The sequence below is a fragment of the Macaca fascicularis genome, chromosome 9 (genome assembly GCF_037993035.2).
Source record: "Macaca fascicularis isolate 582-1 chromosome 9, T2T-MFA8v1.1".
NCBI classification, from domain to species: domain Eukaryota; kingdom Metazoa; phylum Chordata; class Mammalia; order Primates; family Cercopithecidae; genus Macaca; species Macaca fascicularis.
In genome coordinates this window covers 23,406,527-23,432,653 of record NC_088383.1, presented here as the reverse complement: position 1 = coordinate 23,432,653, position 26,127 = coordinate 23,406,527, and the positions used below count along the sequence as shown (strand labels likewise).

At 40.6% G+C, this 26,127-nt stretch overlaps 1 protein-coding gene across 8 annotated transcripts in view; it reads left to right on the top strand.

Moving 5' to 3' along the window:
- Positions 1-26,127, top strand: part of PIP4K2A (phosphatidylinositol-5-phosphate 4-kinase type 2 alpha) — a 177,988-nt gene that overhangs the window by 78,866 nt on the left and 72,995 nt on the right. For 3 of the 8 annotated variants that reach the window (XM_074001188.1, XM_074001187.1, XM_015455645.4), the window contains exon 1: positions 14,620-14,799. The exons of the other annotated variants lie outside the window; for them this stretch is intronic. The gene's annotated coding sequence lies outside the window, so the exon portion shown is untranslated. Of the gene's footprint in view, positions 1-14,619; positions 14,800-26,127 lie in introns of those variants that run through there. 8 annotated transcript variants of the gene reach the window in all.

Here is a 26,127-nt window from a genome sequence, read left to right as displayed (position 1 = left end):
CAGTTCTTCTGGTCTCACTCACGTGGCCACAGTCACCTGGGGAACACTGGGGCTGGGGGTGTTGTAACCACCTTCCAGAAGAACAAGCCCAGGGCTCAGTGCTTGTCAGACTTATGCTTATGGTCTTGTTTGCTGATTTCCCAGTGACCAAAGCCAGCTTCGCGGCCCGCACCAGAGTCACTGTGGGAAGGGGCTGCATAAAGGTGTGAACACCTAGAAGTGTGATTCACTGGAGACCGTTAATATGCAGTCGACCACATATTTACACTCTGAGCTTGTGTTTTGAAAGTCTGTACTACGGACTTGAAGGACATGTCCGTATTCCCTGTCCTAGGCTGTAAACTTTGAGAAAGTTTTGCTTGACAGTATCTACGCCCCTACAGCAAATGAGGTGAGTGCATAGCAAGTTTTGACTGGGTGTGGCAGCTCATGCCTGTAATCTTGCCACTTTGGGGAGGCTGAGGCAGGAAGATCGCTTGAGGCCAGACGTTCAAGACCAGCCTAGAGAACATAGTGAGACCCTGTTCCTACAATTTTTTTTTTTTTTAATTAGCTAGGTGTGGTGGCACACACTTCCAGTCCCAGCTACTCAAGAGGCTGAGATGGGAGGATCCCTTGAGCCTGGGACATTGAGGCGGCAGTGAGCTGTGGTCACACCACTGCACTCCAGCCTGGGTGACAGAATGAGATGCTGTCTTTAAAAACTAAAAATAAATACATTTGAAAAAAAAATCAGTTGCGATGACAGAGGTGGGTGTCTGTACTTCCCTGAGTATGGCCAGGAGAGAACGTTTCCTGTTCCCTCTGGTTCTTCTTTCTCCAGTTCCTTTTAAAGACTCCATTTTAGAGTCCTCTTCCTGAAGATTTTCACCATGTTCTTTTTTCTCCTGAATCCCTTTGTGACATTATCAATTCCTATAGCTACACTCTTCCTAAAGCTTTAAATAAAATCTCTTTACCGATTACTTCTAAATGTTTTCAGCCTCAGAACCACATTTGAGGCTGCATGTTAAACATCTCCACATGAATAATCTGTGGACATACCAAATAATGCATCTTCTACGTACCCTAAATGGACTTCTCTTTCTGCGTTTCCTGTTTTAGGTAATGGCTTCACCACACTTCTAGTCTCAAAGACTTGAAACCTCTTAAGCTTTCTTAGCGCCCGTTGCTTGGTCCTGCGTTGTGATTCTGGCCTCCAGTCCTCATCCTTGCTTCAAGTTATATTCCACACACTGAGCTCCTTAGAGGGTCCTCATCATAGAACCCCCTGGCTCATAACTTTCCATGCTTCCTCGCTGCCCACAGAATTCAGCCTAGCACTGAAGATCCTCATCAGTTTGGGCCCTTGAAGTTCTTCACTGTCATTTTCTGTGTTTAGTGACATGCTCTCTTTGATAAGAATCCAAATCCAAGTGTTTTCCCTCCTTCAGGGTCTGGCTCCAACATTTCCTCCTCCTCAAACTCAGTGGTTAACAGTGTCTTCTCTCTCAATATTATCAAAGCCTTTCATGCTGTTAGCAACTTTTCTTTTTATTTATTGTAGACTTTATTTTTTTTACAGAAGTTTTAGGTTCACAACAAATTGAGAGAACTGTGCAGAGAGTTCCCACAAAGCCCTTCCAGACACACACATTCAGCCTCCCCACCATTGACATCTCAGTCAGTACCAGAGCAGGACGGTTGTTACATTTGATGAACCTGCCTTAACATATCATTGTCAACCACAGTTCACAGTTGACATTAGGGTTTTCTCTGTGTTGTACATGGTGTGGGTTTTGGCAAATATATAATGATACGTACCCACCATTATATTAATAGTACCATACAGAATAGTGTCACTGCCCCCCAAATCTGTCATGTTCCACCTGTGCCTCCCTCCCTCCCCCTAAGTCTGCTGCACTTCCCACACTAACCTCACTGTTTCTATTGCTCACCTATGACTCTCTCCACCCCATCGTAGTCTTCTGTTACTATATAGATCTCTAAAAGATGTAGATTACATCTTCAAAATCCCAGTTAAAGTGCAGTCATTATATCTTAAGGAAGACCCAGGTTTCACACAAATTGGAAATTTTGTTTGGGGACACAAGCCACTAAGGTTAGTGGTTACTTAAGATGAAACTTGACAGGGAAGACGTTTTACAGCCTAGTAAAGGTCAATAAGTATTTGGTGATATTAGGGATGATTTTTGCTTTATGTCATAGTTGTGTGTGCTCCCTCCTAAATGGTTTCTCTATAGATTTAAAAAATCTATGCCTCCTAAAACACTTTTCACCTCTGCTACAGAGAGGGAGAGAGAGAAAGAGAGAAGAATTGGACCTTGGACAGAAATACTTAAGTGGATCCTTTTTTAAGGCAGTCTCCATTTCTAATGTGAATAATCACCTCTTAATCGTTTTTCTAAATTTGGACTTTTAAGAGATTGTGTTGTAATAAACAAGCGAGTAAATGCCAAATAGGTTAACAGTAACATATGCAGAATATGGTATAATATTGCTGCAAAGAACTCAACCAAAACGGATACAGCATTCTAAAGTTGTTTGAACAGCCTTGTCAGCAAGTGTCTAAATGTTCCCTCAAATCTATAACATCTAAAGGAAACAAACTTGAAAATATAAACAAGAAGTACTGTAGGAAAGGAAGGTGATACACCAGAGCAAGACATTACAGTTTCCTATAGCAAAAGGTGTGACACATGGTAGTTTTAGATTTGCCAGTGATAATTAAATAAAACAGGCAAGGCCACTTCTGTTCTGTCCCATCCTCTTTGGCTGGGCTCTTTGGTCTGTGCTGTGATTTGTGGACATAGATTTCACAGGTGCTCAGGGTGGCATTGCCTCTCAGCTGCTCTTTGGAATAGCAGCTGCAGGTTCTCTGTTGAGTTCATGTTCATAATGACTCTAAGTCACGTAATCATATTTTGATTTAACCACATTTTGTTTCCAATAAAAGTCAGCAAAGATTTATTAAGCGTCTACTCTGGGGCAGCCCTCTGGGGACAGTGATGACAATGACGGTGAAGTGCCTGAGCCAGGCACTGTTGTGGACTCAGTTTGTCCTCACAGCAGCTCCACGCTCCTAACACTGCATCTGAGATGCCTTGAGAAGCCGACACTCACTTTTCTACCTGTGAATTCGCTTGCTTGGCTTCCCCCTTGCTTATGCCCAGTTGCCTCCATACTGGGGCAAAGATCTGAGAAAACAAAACACACGAGTGTTTAGCATTTATTGTTTCCTTGGTGACCAGCTATGTGAAGCATTTTTGGAACATACTGCAGACAGCTCTGGGTGTGGCAAGAAGGAATGACGGTCCAGGTGAGAAGGACTCAGCACCCGCCATGTCTCCAATCCCTTTGACCTGGGTTTCTTGCCCCAAGGTCCCCTCCCCTGCCTGCACCCTTTGCTCCTGGCTCCAAGGAGCACCCCAAAGTTCCAGCCTATCCTGAATGATGAAGATAATTATATTTTTTCCCTCTCTTTACTGGTAGCTGGGACAAAGCTGGGATTTTTTTTTTCCATGAAGGTGTTTTTACTGTAGGTGAGTGGGTAAAATAAAAAAGCAGATGATCGCATAGATTTACAGAAAGTGAGTGTGTTCTACAGAGAGGCTGTGTGTTTGTTTAATCTAGCTCCCATCTACCCCGTAAGCAGCTTTCCCTCCGGCTACTTTAAGTAGTTGAGCAGGTTTTTCTTTTTCTTTTAAAAATTTATGTCCCTTTCATTTATGTATGTGTTTATAAAACAAGAGGCCTTCGAGAGCCATGGCCAAGAGCCCAGGTTCTGGAGCTGTGTTGCCCAGATCTGAATCCCCTGCGCCATGCAGAGGTCTCCATGACCTTCAGCCATCACTTAATTCAGCCCCTGTTTTCCTGCTGTAAAGAGGGGGCTGTGTAATAGTTGTGCCCATTTCACAGGGTTAAGATGATTACATGGGAGGCTGTTAAGGGGATTAGCAGATGCCCGATGTATACTAAGCCTTAAATAAATGTTAGCCTTAGTGATGTGTTGTTATGGGCCATTTTTTGAAATGATGAATGTTGAGAATGAAAAGGGGCCATACAAATAGAAAACCAAAGAATACAGAACAAAGTATAAAACTCAACTGCTTTCCACAAGTAAAACATTTTTTTTCTTTTGATTGGAAATTATCCATCAAATTTGATAATGTAAGACAGTCAAGAATATTTTATGTCCTATTTCCCCCTACCTTTTTTCCCCATAATTTTTCTTTCAAAATAACCTCTAGAGATTCTGAGCTGGTTCAGCAGGTCATGGAGTAAAATAAAAAAAATAACAGTGAGGGGGCATTGAACTAGGTGCCAGGTATATGAGTGTACCTGGTGACCTCCACCGGAGGTCATGCTTCTTGCACATGGAATAGAGCAGATGACTTTGCTTTTACCAGTGGGGTGTGGGAGAAATATTCCAATTAATTGTATGTAAGATGCATTATGTGGCATAAAAACGACAAACTGAGCTAACACCAACTTGTCAACTTCCGTAAGGATGGTGCAGATTATTAGGGAGAGCAACAATGTTGTACATACTATACTAAAACTACCATTTTAATGTTTGTTTTTATTTTCATTTTGAAACAATTTTGGTCATATAAAAATGTTGCAAAAATAATACGAAGAACTCCCAAATGGCCTTCACCTGGATGTTAACATCTTATATAACAAATAGTACAGTTATGAATATGAGGAAACTAACACTGATACAAAATGACTGCATGATAATAGAAAGCTCTTATTTACATTTCCGCACTTGTTCCACTTTTGTTTTCTTTCTGGTCCAGGATCACATGATGCATTTGGTTGTCATGTCTCTTAGTCTCCTTTCTTCTGGACTATTTCCTGTCTTTGTCTATCATGACCTTTACACTTTTCATGAAGACTGGTTGTTTTGTAGAATGGCTGTCAATGAGAGCTTGCTTCCTAATGATTGCATTCATTATGCAGTTTTCACAAGAATACCAGAGCGTTAGTGTTGCGTCCATCTCAGTGCATGTATCAGAAGGCGCGTGATGCCCACTGATCTCATCACTGAAGCTGTTGACTCTGGTCAGTTGGTTATGGTGATGTCAATGTCAGCTCTCTCCACTGTTAAGTCACTGTTGTTTCCCTTTGTTTTTAAGTATGTTGTGGGAGATACTTAGAGATTGTGTAAATATCCTGTTTCTCACCATCTTTTGCTCACCAAATTGAATATTTATTGCTGATTCTTAATATGTAACAGTTATTACTGTGGTATTTGCAAATTGCTGACTTTTTATTTTCATTATTCTTTCTACATAGTTGAAATTGTACTATAAGGAAGGGTTTCCTCTTCTTCCATAGAACATGAACTCATAGATTCTTATTCTATGGCTACTGTATTAGTCTGCTCAGACCCACTACCAAAATGCCATCAGTTGGATGGCTTAAATAACAGATACTTATTATCTCCCAGTTCTGGAAACTGGAAAGTTCAGGATCAGGGTTCTGGCAGGGTTCAGTTTCTGGTGAGGGGTCTCTTTCTGGCCTGCAGATGACTGCCTTCTGCCCCTGTCCTCACATGGTGGGCCTGGGCTGGGGATGGGGGCAGTGAGCTCTCTGGTGTCTGTACTTCAAAGGACATTAATTCCATCATATCAGGGCCCACCCTGATGACCTGATTTAACCTTAAATACCTCCTAAGGGCCCCATCGCCAAACAGAGTCACACTTGAGGTTAGGGCTCCAACATAGGAATTTAGAGGAGACAAAAACATTGAGCCCATGACAATTATAATCTATTATTATCACTATTTACAAAAAGGTTATTAAAAAAATATTTGGAAGAGGGATTATTGCTAAAGCAAAGAAACTCTGTATTGACCATCAATACAAAGTAAAACTGAACATCGTATCCTATGGTATGTTAGTGTACTGTGTGTGGCCTGTTGTGCTGCTTTCTGGTCAGGGTACGTGACTTGGCTCCTGATCTCGAGAAGCTGTCCTTTTAGTTCCTACCTACCGTCTTGTCCCTGTTTCCATGCTCTTGTCCATTAATATTTACTTTTGTAAGAAGAATAAGAGAGTTGATGTGATGTGTCAAACCTTGCCTGAGTCTGCTGACTTAATTAGGTTGGATGACAGTGGAAGGTGAGAGGACTCAGAACCCAAGTATGTTGTAATAATTGATAGATGGTGAGTCATCCCTGTAATCTGCATATCCTGTCCCAGCTTTAGAGGACTGTTGGGGATTTTGAAACCAAAACTTAACAGAATATTAATTTCGCTGTTGCTGTTTTTGAGTTTGTTACCCTTTGTGGCTCATTCTGAAGTTTTGCTGATAATCATATATTTGCTAATGTCTAAAAACGGAACAGTTGGGTCACTGCTGTAACACAGATAAATACAGCAGTTCTAGAACCTGCTGACTTGGTGGATTCATATCTACAAGGGAAAGCAGTTTTCATTGTAATAATCCCCGTTTCGTATATAAGAAAGATGATTCCTTCTAGTCATATTTTTTAACAGTCATCTAGTAATTCTGTATTTTAACATCTAAGTGGCTGCTTATATTCTGAATAGCTACAAAGCAGAGCACTTGAAATAATCTTTAAAACATCACAATATATAAGAAACACGGTCAGAACTCTCACTTTTAGTGTTCTGTGCCATAGGGCTAGAGGAAAAAAATGTAAACCACATGATTAAACTGTTAGGGTGATCATCAGGAACAGTGTAAGTCATTATTGAAATTAGGTGGAGGAAATGGCATGGTATCATTACCAGCTTCATATCAAACAAAAGGCTGTTTGATACGAAACCCCAGCCTTCCAAATAACTGGGACTACAGGTCCATGCTACCAAATCTGGCTTTTTTTGTTTTTGTTTTTCCATGCCACCAAATCTGGCTTTTTTTTTTTTTTTTTTTTTTTTTTCGGTAATCATGAGGTCTCCCTATGTTGCACAGGCTGGTCTTAAAACTCCTGACCTTAAGCATCTTCCCTCCTTGGCCTTCCCAGCATGCTGGGATTATAAGCATGAGCTATTTCGCCTGGCCTTGGGTGTGCTTTTGGAGTCAGATGGAAACTGCTTAAGAAATACAGAGAACATATTGTAGCTAGTCCAGTCAACTGGAGACATTTTTGGAGAACATCTAATACTGCTTCCTTTTGTCATCTAGTGAAAGTAAAATATTTTTTTTTCTTAATCTTGTTTTGAAAGGCATAGAAAGGAGGACTCCCCTGCTCACTCCCTCTTTGGAATTGAACACTTATTATCACATGTATGTACATGGGATAATAAAAACAAAAACTGTAGCAAAGACTGGGTAGTCTTTGGTTGGAATAGGAAATACATTTCCTCTAGAGTGTTGAAAAGGGTAAGAGAAAACTAGTGAAACTGATTTAGCTAGTCAACAAATCAGGAAAATGAGATTTCCTAAAGTTCTGATGGGGTTAGCCCTACCTCCTCAGTGGAAATAGTAAACCACCTGGAATTTTACTTTTAGTGTAGGTCATTATTTGTATTTTAAATTTATCTTCAGTCTTGTTTGTATATTACTTTAAAGTCACTCTTGTTTTTTAAATTATAATACAGAACTTTATTTTCTTTAAAAAGGACGACTTATTTTATAATTAGCATAGATTGCTTTCCTAGAAATAAAAATTGTCATTCCGTTCTGGCATCCTCTGCCAATTGCAGTGTGACTCAAGGTATGACTGCAGTTGTCTTAGAATAATCATAGGTCTAGTGAGAGCTTTAGGCTTCCACATTTTTGAAAAGAATGCAAGTATGGTGGACCTTTAACCACATATAAGTGAAATATTAAATGAAGCATGCTTTTAATAGCATCCTGTCATTTTTAAGGTCTCAATAGTATGTTTAGAGGCAGTGAATTTAAAAGTATTTGTATATTAAAGTTTAATAATCCTTAAGCATTATTAAGTTTCTAGTAAATTGTTCTGTTTGATGGGCTGTCAACAAATCATATGGAAATAGGAGAGAAAATTGTTGTTTTGGATTTTTTTAGTATAGAGAGTTATGTAAACCAAAAACAAAATTCTAAGGTCCCCAAACCGTCTGAACGGACCCTTCCTGTAGGCCAAGGGCATTCCACAGTTAACCTGAAAAACGTGTTCAGGCCATGATGGAAGAGGGGGTTGGACATGCCTCATTCTACCATTTTCCCTTTTGGAATTCAGGAAAAGCCAACCAGCATTAACCTCAACACAGATTTTAAGTCTGATAAGAAGCATTTACAATCTATTCTTTCTGAAGCTTGCTACCTGAAGGCTTCATCTGCATGATGTAACCTTGGTTTCCAAAACCCCTTATCCTAACCCAGACATTCCTTTCTATGGAATAACTCTTTCAACCAATTGCCAATCGGAAAAGTTTTAAATCTATCTATGACCTGGAAGGCCTGCCCTCCCTTGCTTCAAGATGTCCTGCTCTACCAGATCAAACCAATGTGAATCTTAATGTCTCTGGTTGATGCCTCATGTCTCCCTAAAATGTGTGAAATTAGGCTGTGCCCCAACCGCCTTGGGCACATGTTCTTAAGATTTCCTGAAGGCTCTGTCATGAGCCATTGGTCACTCATATGTGTCTCACAATAAACTTCTTCAAATTACAGAGTTTGACTCTTTGTCGACAGTTACTATTTCCTGAGTATACAGCAACACTTTAAAGCATTTAGGGTACCATTTTTTCTGTGATTTTTGAGACTTTTTATAATGACCAAGATTCATGTTATAAAAAGGACTTAAATAATGGATATGAACATTTTTTAAGTTTGAAATGCTGTGCACATTTACAAAAACAACTTCTTCAAAAATTGTTCAGCTGGTGGGATTAGTCTGTGGAGAATATTTTATTGCATTTATTTTGTGCCAGTAAAATCATCTTTTAGTAAGTCATCTTGTGTTTAATTGGTCTGAACTTTGGTAACTTGGTAAACAGAAACTTAATCATTGGCATTGTAGCTTTTGGGTTTCTGAGAGATCAATATGAATATCAGGATTTTTCTTTGCTAGATATAATAGTAAAGTCACTTTAAAAGTTTATAAGCCAAGGAATGAGTTTAAAATTTGGTCAACAACTATTTCTTGTAGTTGGTTCCTGGGAATGGACCAAGTGTGGAAAAATGAATGTATCTAGTCCCCACCCTTAAGGTAGCTGTAATATTGTAGGGAATAATGACAGCCATAGGCCAACTTTTCTCTCATTGGGAAAAATTGTGTTTTATTCTGTTATGACAGCTAATGCTTATATTCTTAGATTCTCCCTAGACTGTCTTTACATAAGAAATTACTAGAGTCCTCAAATAATATCATGGGGATTCTTAAATTTGACAGTAAAAGGCCTTGCACACAGGCAAAGCCCTCGTATAGTGAGATGCCAGCAATGAAAGCACAACGTGTCATATATCCCAGCAGGTTTGTACAAAGCCACAGCAAGCAGCTTTCCTTATTCTTTTTTTTTTTTTTTTAAACATACTAGCTTTTGGTTAAACAATGCAGGTGTATTTTCAGTATTTCTTAGATTTCGCATTCTTGATGAGCAGGGAAAGGCAGTGTATTAGAGTTTATGTAAAAGAGATATTTGTGAGAAAATATTAAAGAAACGAATATGCTATTTAAGATCTGCATTATTCACCTAATAACCTTTGAGAGACCTCTTAGGGCAATCTGTGTTGTTCCTAGGAATATGTTTGTGATGATGGGTGGTTTGGTGGGAGAGACTGTGAGAGTTAAATACTCACAGTCTGCATTTTATCTTGATGAATACTATTAGCCTCAAATGATTCAGAAGAATTTTTAGAGGTTTCCAGGTTTAAAATGTAGTGAGAACTGCCTGGATTAAATCTGGGTAGATTGCATGCTTGATTCATGTTCATAGCATATGGAGAATGAAAATTAATGTTAATTGATCTAATTAGGAATTAGGATTCTCTGACATCTAATTCTCCGGTTTATTTTGTTCATCTATTTTTATAGTTGATGGAATACATAGAATGCGTGGGAGGAGATGGGGAGAAGAGAGAATTATTTATGCAAAACTCATGTGATGGCAAATGCCCTTTTTCCTAAAGTAATGAAAACAACTAGTAGCATTTTTGTTCTCTTGACAGTTTGTGAATAGGAGTATTTGTGGGTAGGAGATACATATTAATTGGCATGACATATTTTTGAAAATGAATCATGAAACTGTGACAGTTGTTTTTTACTAGGTTAAAAGATAGTACTTGTTATTTTTGTTATTTGTAGAGTTCTTAAGTATTTTTTGTGAGTATACATCTAAATATAGATGAAAATATCCTGTTTCCAGCTATGAAAAACAAATTGAGCTAATGGTTGTTTTATAAACCACACCCTTATACTTTGCATTAAAATATGAAGTAAATTTATATCTATACTGGGAAGTGATTTTCTACACTTCAATGTGATGATGGAAGTATGGGTTTGCTAAAACCTAAAGTAAAAAATCTTTGTAGCAACTTGCTGTACTGGGTAGCTCGTCCTTATTCTCCTCAATTTTCAGAAACATTTTGAGGCACAAAAGAAAATTATGTAAGAAATGTAGTGTGGTATGTCTTATAAACAATATCCTCTTGTTCTGAATACAATAGCTTTGAAATATTATTTGCTAAACAATTATTTCTTTAGACAAAACTTGAGTTGCCTTTTGGCTTTTATTTTTTAAAAAACATGCATTTTTAGAAATAGTCTCTTAGGCTAAAGACTATAACTCACTAGGAAAACATGATTAATTCAGTATATGAGAAAAGCTCTGAACTCAAAAGCAAGTTACTCTTTTTTTTAAGCAGAATATATTTTGGAAATTTGGGTAGGAGACATTAACATAGAAGATTGGGATTTACATATAAAAAATGCTGAGTATCCCATGCAATCATCTGATTTATATTCCCAACTTCCATAGTTTTTGCAGGCTCCTGGAATGCAGCCTCCCACCAGGCCATGGAAAGAGAATCAGCGGGACCACGCAGGATGGCTATAATGTCATCTCTGTCCATGTGGCACCCACTTCAAGACTCTAGAGTCCAGCTAGAAAGGATTCTGGAGTCCAGCTAGAAAGGACTCTGGAGTCCAGTGTGTAGATGACATTGGTGTAAGCACAAGCCTTTATCAGAAATCTGAATCTGACTTTTCTTCTTATAACCCAAGAGATAAGAAAGGGCATTTCCCCTCCCTGCTGAGTTATTTAACTTTATTTCTCTTCTGTTCAGTGAGAATAATCTTATTTCAGTATTGCGAAAACCACGTCTATGTGAAAGGTTTTTTGACAGTGTTTAAAACATGATGTTGCTGTGGCTAAGCGCGAATGCTGTGTCGTGGCCCTGCCTCCTGCCTCTGGCCAGCCTGAGTATAAGAGGGTCACTTTCTTTCTCAGCAGTGCCAACTAAATGCCAGGAGCATGTAGAAGAGGAGAGAATTGTATCACAAATATCTGGGGACTGTTTTGTTTTTTTAATGCCAAAGTCCACCGCCAAACATCCTGTTTCCCCATCCCTGGGGTAATAGATGCATAAAGATAGGTTATTTTGAAAACATCTCCCTTAGAACAATAGACTCCAGATTTTTTTGGATCACATAGCTGTGTGTATGTGAAATCAGGGCATACTAATAACATGTATTGTGATGTATACATTATATTCATATATAAGTATTAATGTTCTATACATTTTAATCCATATTTAAGAACTGAAAAAGGTAAGATTAAATATTTTCAGTAATTTTAACAGTACAAAAAATCTTTTGCTCTCCGTTAGAGATTAATTTTTTCATGAAAGCAGTAAAACTAATTTTTGAATTTTCTGAAAATGTTCTTTTAATTGTGATTTTTTTAAAGCCTAGCTCTAAGTTTAGCATATTTTGATTATCTGTTTTAATGGCTTTCATTTCTGAAAAATACACCCCACAAAGATTTGTAAATACAAATGGAAGAATTATATCACTGGCCATTTTTACTAAGTCATACGAAATTATTACCCTCCTTTTCTCAACACATCCCACCAGATACACAAAGGTTTTTAGTTGACTTTCAGATGGTAAAATTTTATTCTGAAACTTATTGGAAGGTTACTGTATTTTTAAACGCTTAACAAATAGATTCAAAAGCCATTAACAAATGGGTTTGAAACTCTCTGGCAAGATTTCTAATACACTAGAATATTCTATTTTCAAGTTCCTAAGTGTGCTGATATAAAAGTTTTCATAGGTGACACAGTTTCATTGTTTTTGGCAAAAAGATAACAAAACAGTGGAAATATTTCCAAACATCTGTTTGTATAAAACTCTCAAGGCTTTGGTTTCTCTTGAAAAGCAATTAATGTTGAGTCTCACCTTTACTTTGAAAGGAAGCGTAAAGTGTGCTGATTTTTTTCCCCCTGATAGGTAACATACTACTGAGAAGCACCTTTGACCCCTGCAAAGGTCCATGAATTTGGGACACATGTTTTGTAAGGGAAAAGTGCATGACTCATCTCCTAAATTCCACAACTTTTTAAAAGTGCTTATGTTATTCTTCCCTCTCAACCACACATAGTAGTTCTTTGAATACAGGAAATAAGTTAGCAAATACCCGAAGCAGAGAAATGTTAGAATCATCTTTACTTTGATGCAATTCTAAAGCAAACTTCGTAGGCTGTGTAATTTATTCTAATCCTGAGTCTTCAAATATTGACTGGTATTTCTGTGCCTCTGCCAACAGTATTTGCTGACAAAGGAATTCATTCAAATTTGATGCCATATTGGTTTTTACATGCTTTAAGCCACTTTTGCCTTGGTAGAAATAGCAAGTGCTTCTCCAGTAATATGTGGTTTTTAGTCTTTTGCTAGCAAAGGAACCCAGGAAGAAGCTTCTACATGTTAATCATTAAATTAGCAAAATTTTGCAAAGTACTCAATTTGTAGTGTAGTACTGCACAATGTTAAACATAGTGAAATAAACTAGAATTGTTTGTCTTCAGGTCCTGAGTGCTTAGATTTTACATGACTTGCCCATTTTGATAGCTCTGTAGTATCATTAGCTGGTGTCTCTAGGCACAGTGTACACTTAGGGAAGCTTTATCATGAACAAAAATGAATGGAAGTCCACATTTTAAATGAGGTCTTCCCAGTCATTTTAATTGTTATGAACTATTCTTGTCATATCTAATGAAATCATCGGTGCTTTGACCTCATCATGTGACTGATAGTGAGAACCCTGGGAGCTCAGGGCTCAGTCTTAGGCCTGCCATGTGGCTTCTTGTTAATTGGTCCTTGTGTGTTTAACACTAGCTTCAGCCCATGTGGTTGTTTTTCAGGCATTCTTTTAAGCACTTGCCCGTTTTGTGAGGGTTGATTTCGCTTAGTTAAAGCCAGATGGTATGATCTGTAAATCCACTTACCTGGGCACATATAACCTACAGTCAGTTGCAGTGCATTTGACCTGAGCAATGCATGGATGTCACCTGCCAACTGCCAACCTCTAAGCTCCTACTGTTCCGCGGGGTACCTCCCTTCCAGTATACAGCTCATGACGCTCACATCGGACTGAGGAGGGCATTCATCAAACAAGCTTTGTAAAGGCAGCCTTTTAGTATACAGTACATAGAGAAGTTGTGCTGTCTTCTCCCTGGGGAGCACACTGCCCTTGTGGAAGACCCTTGTGACCCTTGCCTTAGAGCTGTGGTCTGCTCCTGAGTTAAATGCTTCGTGAGCACTTTGGTTTTTTTCTCCATCATTACCATGAAAATAACTTGTGATCCAGAATTTAAACAGTACAGAGGCTCACCATTACAGGTGAGCTTCACCCCTCACTGCAGACACCCAAACTCGATCTTTGTGCAAACACATGAATGTGTAACTTTTTTTAAAAAAAAAGTCAGTGGTAGCACATTAAACACATCTCTATCTTGCTTTTCTCACTCCGCACTATTTCTTAGAGAACGTTCCATGTTGGTTTACACAGCTATACATAATTATTTGCCCCGGTGTTTGCTAGGTAATATGCTTGTGCTATTGTTTATGAATTTGTCATGTTAGGCATTTTCTATTGAGCTTCTGCCATGGCAGATGATGCTGGCTGTCTCACACCACCTCTTTTCTCCCCTCATCCTTCCTTTTTTTGAAATAATGCATAGTTTTTTTGGTAAAATAATAGCATTACTTTACTATGACTAAGTTATTTTTAGTACTTTGTGAAGTACTAAATTTGGTGATTTAGTATTGCATGATGTTAAATAGCATTGAAAAAAATTATAGATTTGTTTTAGTCTCCTTCATGCTAAAGGCTTTCTTCCCATGTCCGGTCGTTTGTTGCTGTCCATTCAGGTTTTAGAACAAGGTGCTGGAAGACAGACGGCCTGTCCTGGGTATGTGGAGCGACGGTGCCTGTCCACTCATAGTGGGGAAGAGGACAGCCTTTGTGCTGCCGCCCACTGGTGGAATTATTAATATTTCTGGGGCCTTTCCACCAGAATGGGTATCCTCCAGTGTCCCCACGGGGAGTGACCCAGGCCACAGGTGTGATTGCAGCAGAGCAGGGGACAGCGGCAGAGGGCCCAGGCCTCAGAGCACAGATGGTCACTGGCTCCTCCCATGCTCCGTGACACCCAGCCCAGCCCTGTGTGAGATGGGTTTCCCATGCCTGAAGCCTCTTGGGCTGGGGTCTCTGAGGAGTCAGTCCTGTGCCTTCCAGGCGATGGGATGGTGTGGTCAGCAACAGGGAGCGCACCATCCGTCTGCCACCTGAACCCCAGCTGTGGAGCCCCTCAGCATCTGGGAGCACACGGCATCAAGTGGCCACTGGCACAGAGGTAGCAACTTTCTCTCCTCTTCTGTCTGCTAACAATCCTCTACTTCTCTTCTGTCTTTCAAAAATTCTTTGACATTTCTCCTTTTCTATTGTCTGCTCTCCAGTGTTCTTGTCATGTTTGTTGGTGGTGGTTTTGTTTTTCCCCCAATCTCTAACTTCCTTTACTGTCATCTTAGCAGAGCTTCTGGAAGGAAAAGAGATAAAAATGCATGGTCAGGTCATCTCTTAATATGGGAATCCGGGAAAGCAGTGTACACGGCAGCATTGTACCCTTCCTCTCATTGTTCCTTCAGGATGGATGCTGGGCACGAAAGCAGGCGGCCCCTCTGTTCTGGTCATGGAAAGAAAAACACAAGTTCTGGTCTAACAGAATTAGGATTTCATTGCTTCCTTCTGGAATCTTAACGTAGTTCGCAACCATGAAGTCTGCTGAACACATCTCAGTGTGAAATGCTGAACTGTACATGTCATCCCCTTCTCCATTGTCTTACAGGTTTTATTAATGATGTGTTTCAGTGATTGATTTTTCTAAATGCATGGCTGTCACTCATTGCTTACTTTTTCAGCAGATGTGGTTATCTGGGGCACCCAGGGACACCTGTATTACATACACGAACTCCTCCCCATCTTCTCCATGGCTAGCCAGACCCTGCTTCCAAAGGGGCATGAGATTTAGGGCTTCTTGCCAGCTTGGCATCGTCCAGCACCTTCTGGAAGCTTTGCCTTCACAGCTCACTTGGGGAACTCTAGTTTTAGAACATCCTTATCCCAGGATGAATGGGCAGAAAGATAACAGGAAGTATTAAATTGTTTTAGCATATTAAATATCTGACTAAAAGGAAAATGTTTATTTGAAACTTTCAAGATCAGTGTCTTCGAGTGCTGTGTAATTGCTAGTGGTCATGCCATTTGGATGAGTGAAGTTCTTATTTGACATTCATTAAGTATCTGAGTGTCTTCAATTGCAAGTGGCAGAAATTTACCTTCCACTAGCTTAGGGGATTGATTGGTTTCTGTCTCTGGAAAGGATGTGGGGTTAGGCTGGCCTCAAGATCTCCTGGGTCCAGAGATTTAAATGATGTCATCTGCATGTGGCTCTTGTCTGTCTTATGCCGTCTTTTCCGGGCATCAATGGTGATGCTTACTTTACATGGCTGAAGACATGGTTACAGGCAACTGCAGGCATATTAGCTTCATTTAGCATCTCTTCCCTGTCCCTGTGTCAGTTTCAAAGGAAGACCAGGAACCTGCAATGCCTTTGATTAGAATATTGGAGCTGTGGCTTCTTTTCCAACCTTTGTCCCTGCACTGCCACATCTACCTGAACAAAACATTTGAAGAGGTTGTCTGTGTCTTCCAGGAATTAAGTGGATCTCTGGAAAGTTGTTTTGTGATTCATCTGAATTTGTGGGAATGTCTCCCAAGTGCAGGCACCAGAGCCCTATGGTGGCTAAAGCCCTGGAATGGGCCAAGTCATCCAGGCAGGAGACTCCAGGGAGTGGCAGGAACTGTGCCCAACTAGAGGGTGCATCCCCATAGCTACTCAGCACCAGATGAATGATGACGGGCCGGGTGCCAGATCTTCCCATTTTTAAAAGAAGCCAGAAATCCAAATTTGAATGTAAATGTTCTCAAGTCTGAAAAGATTGGTAATTAATTCAAGCATTTTCTAAATCACTATCTGGGCCAAAGCACACATCACTTGTGATCTCTCCTCAAACTCGTTTTTTAAAGTATAAAGCAAGATCAAGAGTGCTGGGGCACTCTGCTCAAGGCCAGAGGGTGGTGACGTGGCTGACCAGGGCTCAGTCAGAGGTCTCCTGACTCCCTGAGCCTGGGGCCCTTTTGAATGGACCACGTTGTAAGCTCTTGTTTTCATTGGCAATGTCTTTGTTTGAATTTTTTTAAAAGCCGTATTACCTCCGTACTAGATTATAAATTTTTGGCCTGAACTCAGTAGTTTTATGTCAGATTCTATGGTTCATGGGAGGTAGAATTTTAACATGACTACATTCTTTTGTGTGAAGTTGACAGTGGGCCAGCCAGCAAGGATGTCCAGAAGAGTCTGATTGAGCTTGCAGATACCAAGTTGACAGATGGGAGAGTTTGTGTCTATGTTATAAATTAAAGTAAGATTCTAAGCAAGAGTTTAAATATTTCTGATGACATTTTAATTTTAGTCAAGTAGCCATTAATCAAAAGATTGACTTAATGATTCTTGTTCAACAGAAAAATCTGCTGAAGTGAATTCATTTAGGCTTTTGAGTTTATGGACCCTGGAAAGGAGGACCTTTGTGCTTTTATTCTCATTCCTACTCAGCTTTCACATCAGAACAACTTTATTTGGCTTGTCAAAAAAAAAAACATTTATTTTGTAGATATTGGAAGGTAACTCAGATTTCAGAAGAAAGTTTTAATTAAAATATACTTGGACCTTTGATTTTTGTCTTATCTGGAGATAAAGAAACATCAACTTTTAAAAAATGGTCTTAGAAAATGAGTATTGGCTGGGCGTGTTGGCTCGTGCCTGTAATTCCAGCACTTTGTGAGGCCAAGGCGGGTGGATCACCTGAGGTCAGGAGTTCGAGAGCCTGACCAACATGGTGAAACCCCATCTCTACTAAAAATACAAAAACTAGCCGCACATGGTGGCACCCACCTGTAGTCCCAGCTACTCGGGAGGCTGAGACAGGAGAATTGCTTGAACCCAGGAGGGGGAGGTTACAGTGAGCTGAGATCGCACCATTGCACTCCAGCCTGGGCAACAGAGTGAGACTTTGTCTCAAAAAAAAAAAAAAAAAAAGAAAAGTAAAAGAAAATGAATATTGATGAAGCAGCTGTAGAAAATTGACCTCTTGCCTCAAGACAAATAAAAGTACATTTCCCAGACATTTTCAGCTGCATGGTTTTTCCTACCTCTGTAACTGATTCTAATTTGCCCTGCCTGTCCCTCTGAAACCTCAGAGCTTTCAAATTGCTATTTGGTTTGCAGGGCAAGTTGTAATGAGAGCCACAGCATTCCAAGTGTGGGCTACATGCCTGAATCATATTAGAACTTCATTTTTTTAAAGTTCTTAATTGTTTCAACCTATATTCATTGTAATATTATAAAAATTATTTCCAAATGAGAGCTGGTGCTCAAGTTGGTGATTTTTTCCCCTAGTACAAAATTAACAACTACACATGAATATCCGATAGTGAAAATCAGAGAAAAATGTTTAGGTAATCCCTCATCCTCCCAAGAAGACACTTAGAAAAAAGTAAGAAAAAATGATGCCTTCATGATGGTCTTTGTGCTAAGTATGTTCTGGTTGCTACCAATACACATCAAAAATACGAACTTTGGTGTATAAATAGTGGTAGTTTCCCCATTTTTCAAACAAATTGGACGCAACTTCCAAGTATTCTGAAGGAGGGGTCGTAGGTATTGCACCTAATGTGGGTAATTCTGTGCCAGCCAGGCAGCCTACTGCTGTGTTCATGAGCATGGTTCTAAAATCGAAGCTGTAATGTCTCTGCGTCTCAGCTCCCAACCAAGCCCTCTGCACCTCTCTAGAAATAAATTGTGCGCAGATAGCTCTGGAGAAGAGCATGGTGTGGAGGGGATTGTGCAACGTGATGGCCTTTTCTAGGTGACGTTATGGAAAATATTTTCTTAGCAGTTCACCTGAGGTCATTTTTTATACCTTTGTGGAGAACAAGCGAAAGTTCTAATCACAACTGCAGGGCCCTTCTGTTTGCCGGACAGGGACATAACAGTTAGAACTTCCAGCCATGAGTTACTTCAGTAGCTCTGGATACCCTCAACTCTTATCTCCTAATAGTCCTAATTTTAGTTCTCTGTTCATTCACTTCTTAAAGCGAATGAACCTCAGGGCAGAAATTGTTCAAAGTCATTTGTTTGGTGGAAGGAATCCTTATGTGCTTTATCAGCCACAGAGTCACAAAGGAATTTTGTTTGCTTAGGATGAGTCCGGTAAGTGGAAAGTATCTATTTTCAGATACTGATAGGAAGGGATGTGGGGAAAGAGAGGAGAGATTTTTATCTGTAGTGGTGAACTCGTATCACATTTTAGGTCATGAAGCTAGCCAGCATCCATTTGTAGAAGCCAGAAGCAATTGCAACACTTGCAAAGTCTAGGGAATCTGGTATGACATATTTATTGTTTGATTTCCCTATGAAATTAATTAAAGTTAAAATAGTATCCAGAATACTCATATCAAGTTATGCATTACACTTCTTACTGCTGGGCCCTCACTGATCTTGAACGCTTTGTGCTTACCTCGCTCTGGTTACTTTTATTATTGAATTATGTTTTAAAGTAGGCCCTCACATTTCAGTGGTAGAAACGTATTTTGGGAGATAAAGTGAGCCCTTTTTCAATCTGTGTCTTGAGATTTTTGAGAAGGGATGCACGGGCCTTTCAAGATAATTCCTACACCACTGAACATCTCCTGTCTCCCCCAGTGCTCATGCTGCCATGAAATAGTTCCCCCTCCAGGCCCCCTGCCACCTCTGCCAGCCTTTATACCCGACAGGGGCTCCACACAAGGGGTGCTTCCTGTTTCATCTCAATATGTCATAATTTGTAGGGAATTGTCTTCATTATAATCAGATTAAGTATCTCAGTGTCTCCTCTACATGTGAGAGGCTTTTTTGGTTCTTTTTGCGTATTCTTGGCTGAATGAAAACCAATTACTAATTATGTATTAGTCTGAGAACATAGTGTTTAGGGTGAATATATCTGAATTAATTAAGTGTCATTAATAATGCCTCTCAGAATTTATGAGCATATTCTTTGCTTGACTTAAAAATGATATAAATTAGTGAGGTTTATTTTTTAAATGTCACACTGTGAGATGGCTTTGTGGGGACACCTTTCTATGCCTTAATTTCAGAACCGCTATCAGCTGGGTCTCACTTATTTATTCCTTGTCCAGTAGCAATTTAGCATTCCCGTTTCTGCAGCTTAATTGCAACCTCTCTTTTCCTGCCAGCGTGAATTTAGCCTTACATCTACAGGAGTGATGCTCATTGCAGTCAGCCAATCTCACGCAAAAAAACAAACCTGTGTTTCGCAGTGTTGGAGGGAACTTCCATGTGATGTAAATTTCAATGCCTTGCTCAGGAGAGGAATTGAGGTACCTTTTCTGAGTTGGGCTGTATGGTAATTTAAAAGGAAAGGCCCACATAAATGTTACTGTGTTTTGTGTTAATTTTATTTTTCGTGAAGGAAACTGAGACAATTGGCTTTAATAAATAATTGCCTTAGAAATAGATTTTACATCCTTCAAGGATACAGTGTATGATTGATTAAGATTTAATGGAGCTTTGAGGAGTATTTTCCCTTTTTTAAAATGACAAGAAATGTTAGATGACAACTTTTCAGTTACACAGTTCTTTCCAGATTTCCACTGTGCTATTGAAACCACAGCTGTTATAATTGTAGTAGCCCATGGTACATATTTAGTTAACTGTGTATTTCATCATCTATCCTAAACATGTACTTAATTATTATTTTTTTTTTAATAAGGAATCTTTTAGAAGTTTTTTTAACACAATGAAGACTTAAATTTCAGGCAGATATCTTATGAAGTTGCTGGGAATCTTATCTCACAGGCTGTTAGGAATTTGAAAGTATCTTGGGCTCAGCCAATCCAGCTCCCTAAATTTTATATTCCAGGTAACTCGTGTGAGTTATGTTGGCAGAAGAAGATTTAAGATTGGGCTGAGTTCCAGGTACAGCTCTACTGTTTAATAGCTTGGACCTTTTCTAATCTCACTAAGCCTCAATTTCCTTATCTGTATAATGGGCATGATAATAGCACCTCTACCCCCTTGGGTTGTAAAGATCAGGTAAGATACTGTGTCTGGAGTGCCTCACGTGGATCTTGGCACGTGTGCCCCTAGCATGAACCATAAGGTTAGTGCCAACTATGGCAGTGAGTTAGGGCAAAGCTGAGCCAAGACTGAGGAGCTCTCCTCGGCTTCCTCCCTCCCCTTGCCACATGCCAGCTCCCCCTCTGCCCTCACCCCTGCCCCCACTCTTGAGTCATACCATAATCAGGGACATTTTGGCGCTCTGCACCAGCCCTCTCCACCCCCTTTGACCCTGTTTCTATTGATGTGGACAACAAAGCTGCTTTATTTTTATGTCATCTGTGGAGCCCCAGCATGGGCAGCTTTGCTGCCCAAAGGCCGAGCAACAAGGCAGTGCAGACCCACACCTGCGATTTGGGGGTGACTGGCACGGCATAAACAGGAACAAGAAGTCCCTCCCAGGACGCCTGGGGCCCCAGCCTCCAGCCGCTCTGTGTGGGGTGGGGAATTTCTAATACACTTGTTTTACAGGCCTGCAAGTGTGGCCGGCAGCACAAAGAACTATCCTGTGTTTGCCAAAGCGGATTCACAACCATTAAGTATTTCACAAGGATAAAGTGATATTGCTCTTTTGCTGTGAGAATTTTATTGAATATTTGCAACCCGAAGGAACCTTAAATGTGGCCTCTATGTGATAGTATAACGGGTGCTTTCACTTTGTTCAGCTAACCTAAGAAAATTTTAATAAACTCAAAAATCACTTTCATCTTCATGAATTAAAATCCGTTTGGATTTGACAGTGTATGCTTATTCCTATAAAGGGTGTATGATTCTTTCCTTCAAAATAGTAATGGTTAACACAAATCTTTTTGTTTCCTTTATGAATATTATGTAACATATAGATAGAACTGTGTGTGTGTGTGTGTGTGTGTGTGTGTGTGTGTGTTCCCAATGTAAGTATCTTAGAAAAGTGTCAATTCTTTGTTTAAAAAATATTGATGAAAGGACAGATACGGTGGTTCATGCCTGTGATTCCAACACTGTGAGAGGCTGAGGCAAGAGGATCTGTTGAGCCCAGGAATTTGGGACCAGCCCAGGCAACATAGCAAGACCTTGTCACCACAAAAAAATTTTTTTAATTAGCCATGCATGGTGGTGTACGCCTGTAGTCCCAGCTCTCAGAGGACTGAGGCCGGAGGACCGTTTGAGCGTGGGAGCTCAAGACTGCAGTTGGCCATGATCATGCCCCTGCACTCCAGCCTGGGCAACCCTATCTTTTAAAAAAATCCTGATAATAAGTGTAAAATAATGATGATAAACCACTGTTAGTTATCAATTTTAGGGTAGATCATATAGAATGGTTGGTCTAGGTAGAATGCCAAACTAATAATTTAAAGTTTTGTGAAACTGGAGACTTTAAAACCCAATAATCTTTATTTTAAAGTCTGAAAGTTTACAGCCCAGAGCCCTATATAAAATATTGAAGTTAACAAATAGGATTAACTCAGCCTTCTTCAAACTGAGAGCTCATTGCCATGACCTGCATTTGCACCAGAATTTGAATTTGAACTGGAGATAAGCAATATATTTTAGTTTGGGTAAGAGCAAAGTAACCAGCTAAAGGAGAGAGTTTTTCAGGAAGTTAAGTGTCTTTTCAGTTATTAAGCAGCTCTGCAAGTAATCCATTTCAGTAAAACTGATGAATGATCACTAAGCCTCATATACAACAAAGTAAAACGTGCTGTATAAAAAATAATATAGGGGCTTATGGGTACACTATTGAAAAACTAGTTTACTAATTAAAAGCTTCTCTTTTAAGTAGTAGATCCTCTGTTTTGTGAAGTGTTTGTTTACAAGTCATTAAATCTAGCTACCACCTACCTGACCAAGAAGTTTTTTGGGGGGAATCTGGAGGGGAAATAAGGCCAAAAGTAATGTTACGCAAGTGTAAAGAATGAAAGGCCACCTGGAAGAAAGATAAAGCAGCCATAAAGTAGCTGTCAGATCTAACTCAGTATCCTGCCCCACTACTCAATTATGAAGGTATAGATACTGCTCTGCCAGGACATACTACAATCTGCAAAATGAGAGGTTAGACTATATGATCTCCGAAATTCTCTTTTAATTTCAGCATCTTATGATTCCACGTAAACCAAGGTATAAGTGTAACTATCTTTGATTTTTCTTCTTGTCTCATTTCTTGTCTTCTTTGATAATGAGGACCAAATATTCTCTACCTCTTGGGGTAGTCTGGTTTTGGAAGATGGGGAATAGCTAAAGGTTTGTGTTTCTCTGACATTTAAATGACACAGTAGTCAGAACTCTCCGTCCCTCAAGGGCCATGTAGGGCTGCACTCCTTCCAAGAAGCCCATCACCCACACCTGTGAGCACGGGCTCCTGCTCTGTGCTTCTGTGGCACTTGTTGTCTGGGTTCAGCATTTCTTCTGTGCTGCTTGGTATTTTACTACATGGTGAAGGTCCTGCTCCATCGACTACAGTAGAAAACTCCTTACGATCAGCGATCTTGTTTTGTACTGACTTTCTGTTTCCAAGTGATCGTCCTGGAACTCCTTTCCCCTTTATGTCACACTCAACCAGCAAACACCTCCATCCGGAAGGACCCCTGTCATCCCCTGTCTCTGCACCGGCACCCTGGGGTCGAGCTCTGCCAGAATGAGGAATGTCACTCCACAAGTTCGCTCTGTTCCTGTATGTGAACCATCACAAACTGTGGATGATGCTCAGTTCTGCCTGGAAGCCCAGCCTGCTGTCTCTCTTTAAACTTGTCCATCCACATTCTTCAGTCCCTTTTTTAAGCTCCCTGTGTTCTCTTTAACCTTTGAAGTCCTCAGCCTGCCTCTCACTCTCAGCAGGTGTCCATGGCCCTACTTCCCAGAGAAAATAGGAGCCAGTGGATGGGAGCCCTGTGTCTTCCCTCTGTCAGTTCTGCCACCTCGCCATGACACCTGTCTCTTTTCCCTCCTGTAAATAGGAAAGTTGCTTCCCTCCTCAGAGCCTCTCCTTCCTGCATGCTTGGATCCCATCCCCTCCCACCTTCTTGAGAAGTGCTACTGAATGTCCCTTCTCTCTCAGGTCCTCCCTCTGTCCCCCATCCCTCTTCATCTCGCTCCTGTCCTTCCGTGCCAGGCTCCTTAGAAATAGCCATGTGCAGTGCCGGCATTTCCTTACCTCAGCTTAGCTCAGTCTGGGTTCCATTGCTACACTCCACCGAAACAATTCTGCCAGGGTTGCCAAGGACCTCCCGTGCTGTTCAATCTGGCTGACATTTCCCAGTCCCTGCCTTCTCAAAAGTGTCATATTCATCCCATAGCATGTTTGATCCCCCTTTTCCCTTCACTCCCATTGGGTGGCCCTGTGCTTTTTCACTTCCTGCCTCAGTAGCAGTTTTCCCCTTTCTCATCCTCTTCTCCAGGCTGTGAAACGTTCCTGTTCTTGAAGACTGCTTCTCCGCCCTCCTCCCTCTCATGCCGTCCCCTCCCCAGGTTACCTCATCCACACCTCTGGGGAGCTAATGTCTGATGCACGGATACACACATTTTTATCTCCTGCCCCTGGGAACTTCAGACCCACCTGTCCACGGCCTACCTGACATTGACACTTAGATGTCCCAAGAGCACATGAAATTTAACAAGCTCAAAACTGAACTCTTCTCTTAAAATGCATTGTGCCAGTCAGTGGACTCACCAGCTACCCCGGCATGCATGCAGCACTCCCTCCATCTTTCCCTACATTTCTAGTCTGTCATCAAGCCCCGCAGATTTCAGCACTTGAGCATGCTGGAGTGTCTGCTTCCTTCATCTGTGCTGCCTCCGCCGCCCTCTGCTGAGCTGCTGTCCTCTGTGTGGTGCAATTCTACAGTAGCCACTTCCCGGTGCTCCTGAGCATGCTGTTCATCCCTTTCATGCCATGCGCCTTGTCTGTTTCTGCACTGTTTGCCCATTAACAGTGCCCCCTCGTCTCCAGGACTCGCCTTCTTCCTGGAAGCCCTGTCCACCTGCCCTCTCCTTTCTCCACGAGCCGTTGCTCCCTAGGGAAGCCTCGCATGCCTCCCCCACCTGGCCTGGGCCTTTTCCATACTTGCTTATGGTCCAATGTGCTTCTCCCTCCTGACTCTGTCATTGTTGGAGTTCTACACTTGGGGCAGTTCTTCAGTTAATGTGTCTGCCCCTCTGGACCATAAGCCCCAAGAGGGCAAAGACTGGTGTCCGAGCTGTGCCCAGCACTGAGTGGACTCTTAAAGGTTGTGCTGACGCGAGGATGGGTGGGGAAGGAAAATCAATAAGGAAAATTCTCAGTTTACTCATTCCATGTTGACTGAAGTTTTCGTATTTTCTCCACAAAACATGTTCCAGAGCAGGTACCAAAAAGCAAAAGGATGCAGAAAGTTTCTGGTTTCCTGCTTCCTTTCTGAGAAGACTCTGTTAAGCGATACTGATTTAAGCAGCCTCAAGAGGCATCAAAGCTTTGGAGGATCCGCTGAATGCATCACGTGCATTTAAATAATCAGTGTCCGGTCCCACCTCCATGTTGGGTTTTGCTTTCTCTTGTTCCACAACATATCGAAGTGCTGATTGAGTTGGCATCCAGCTTCATTCGCATTGTGTTTGTTATCACAGGACTTGGATTTCCATTATGATTTTCTTTTTCTGTTATTTTTCAAACTTTGATATTCCTCTGATAGCATAAAGATATATAAACTTTAATTTTTCACAGATATACTCTGGAAATGACTTAGTATCATAAGATGCTTGGGGAAAGTGAACTGGAGAAGCTATATGATGTCAGATTCCTGTTTTCTTTCAGTGGGTTTGAGAAGCTAGCTGTCAGCTGTCACTATCATTCCTCTGTTGTGTTTGCCTTTGCTCTCTGGCCACCATTCCTTTCTTTTTGCATTTGGCCTTCTTTAGTTTAACTACAGCATATCTAGTTGTGCTTTGAATATTCTTACTTATATATTGCTTTGAATAGTCTGCTTTTTTTTGTTTTTTATTTAACAGACATGGCTCCACTCTGTCACCCAGGCTGGAGTGCAGTGGTACAATCACTGCTCACTGCAGCCTCGAAATCCTGGATTCAAGTGATCTTCCTTCCTCACCCCCGCAAGTAGCTGGGACTACAGTTGCACACCCCCACGCCCAGCTAATTTTTGTTATTTTTTTTATTTTTTAGAGACAAAGTCTGTTGCCTTAGCTGGTCTCAAAATCCTGGGCTCAAGCAGTCCGCCTGCCTCAGCCTCCCAAATTGTTGGGATTACATATATGAGTCACTGTGCCCAACTGTATCTACAGATTTATAACTGTCGTTAGTTGTGGAAAAATCTGAATCATCATTATTTTTTCAAATATAATCATCTTTTGTTCATCTTCTATTTCCGTATACATTTCTCACTTCTCATGGCTTAAAAAATTATCTATCTGATCATCTTAGTAACTAAAGTCTTGAGAATATTAATCAGTCGTTGCTATCTCTGTGAGCTCATGTTTGAT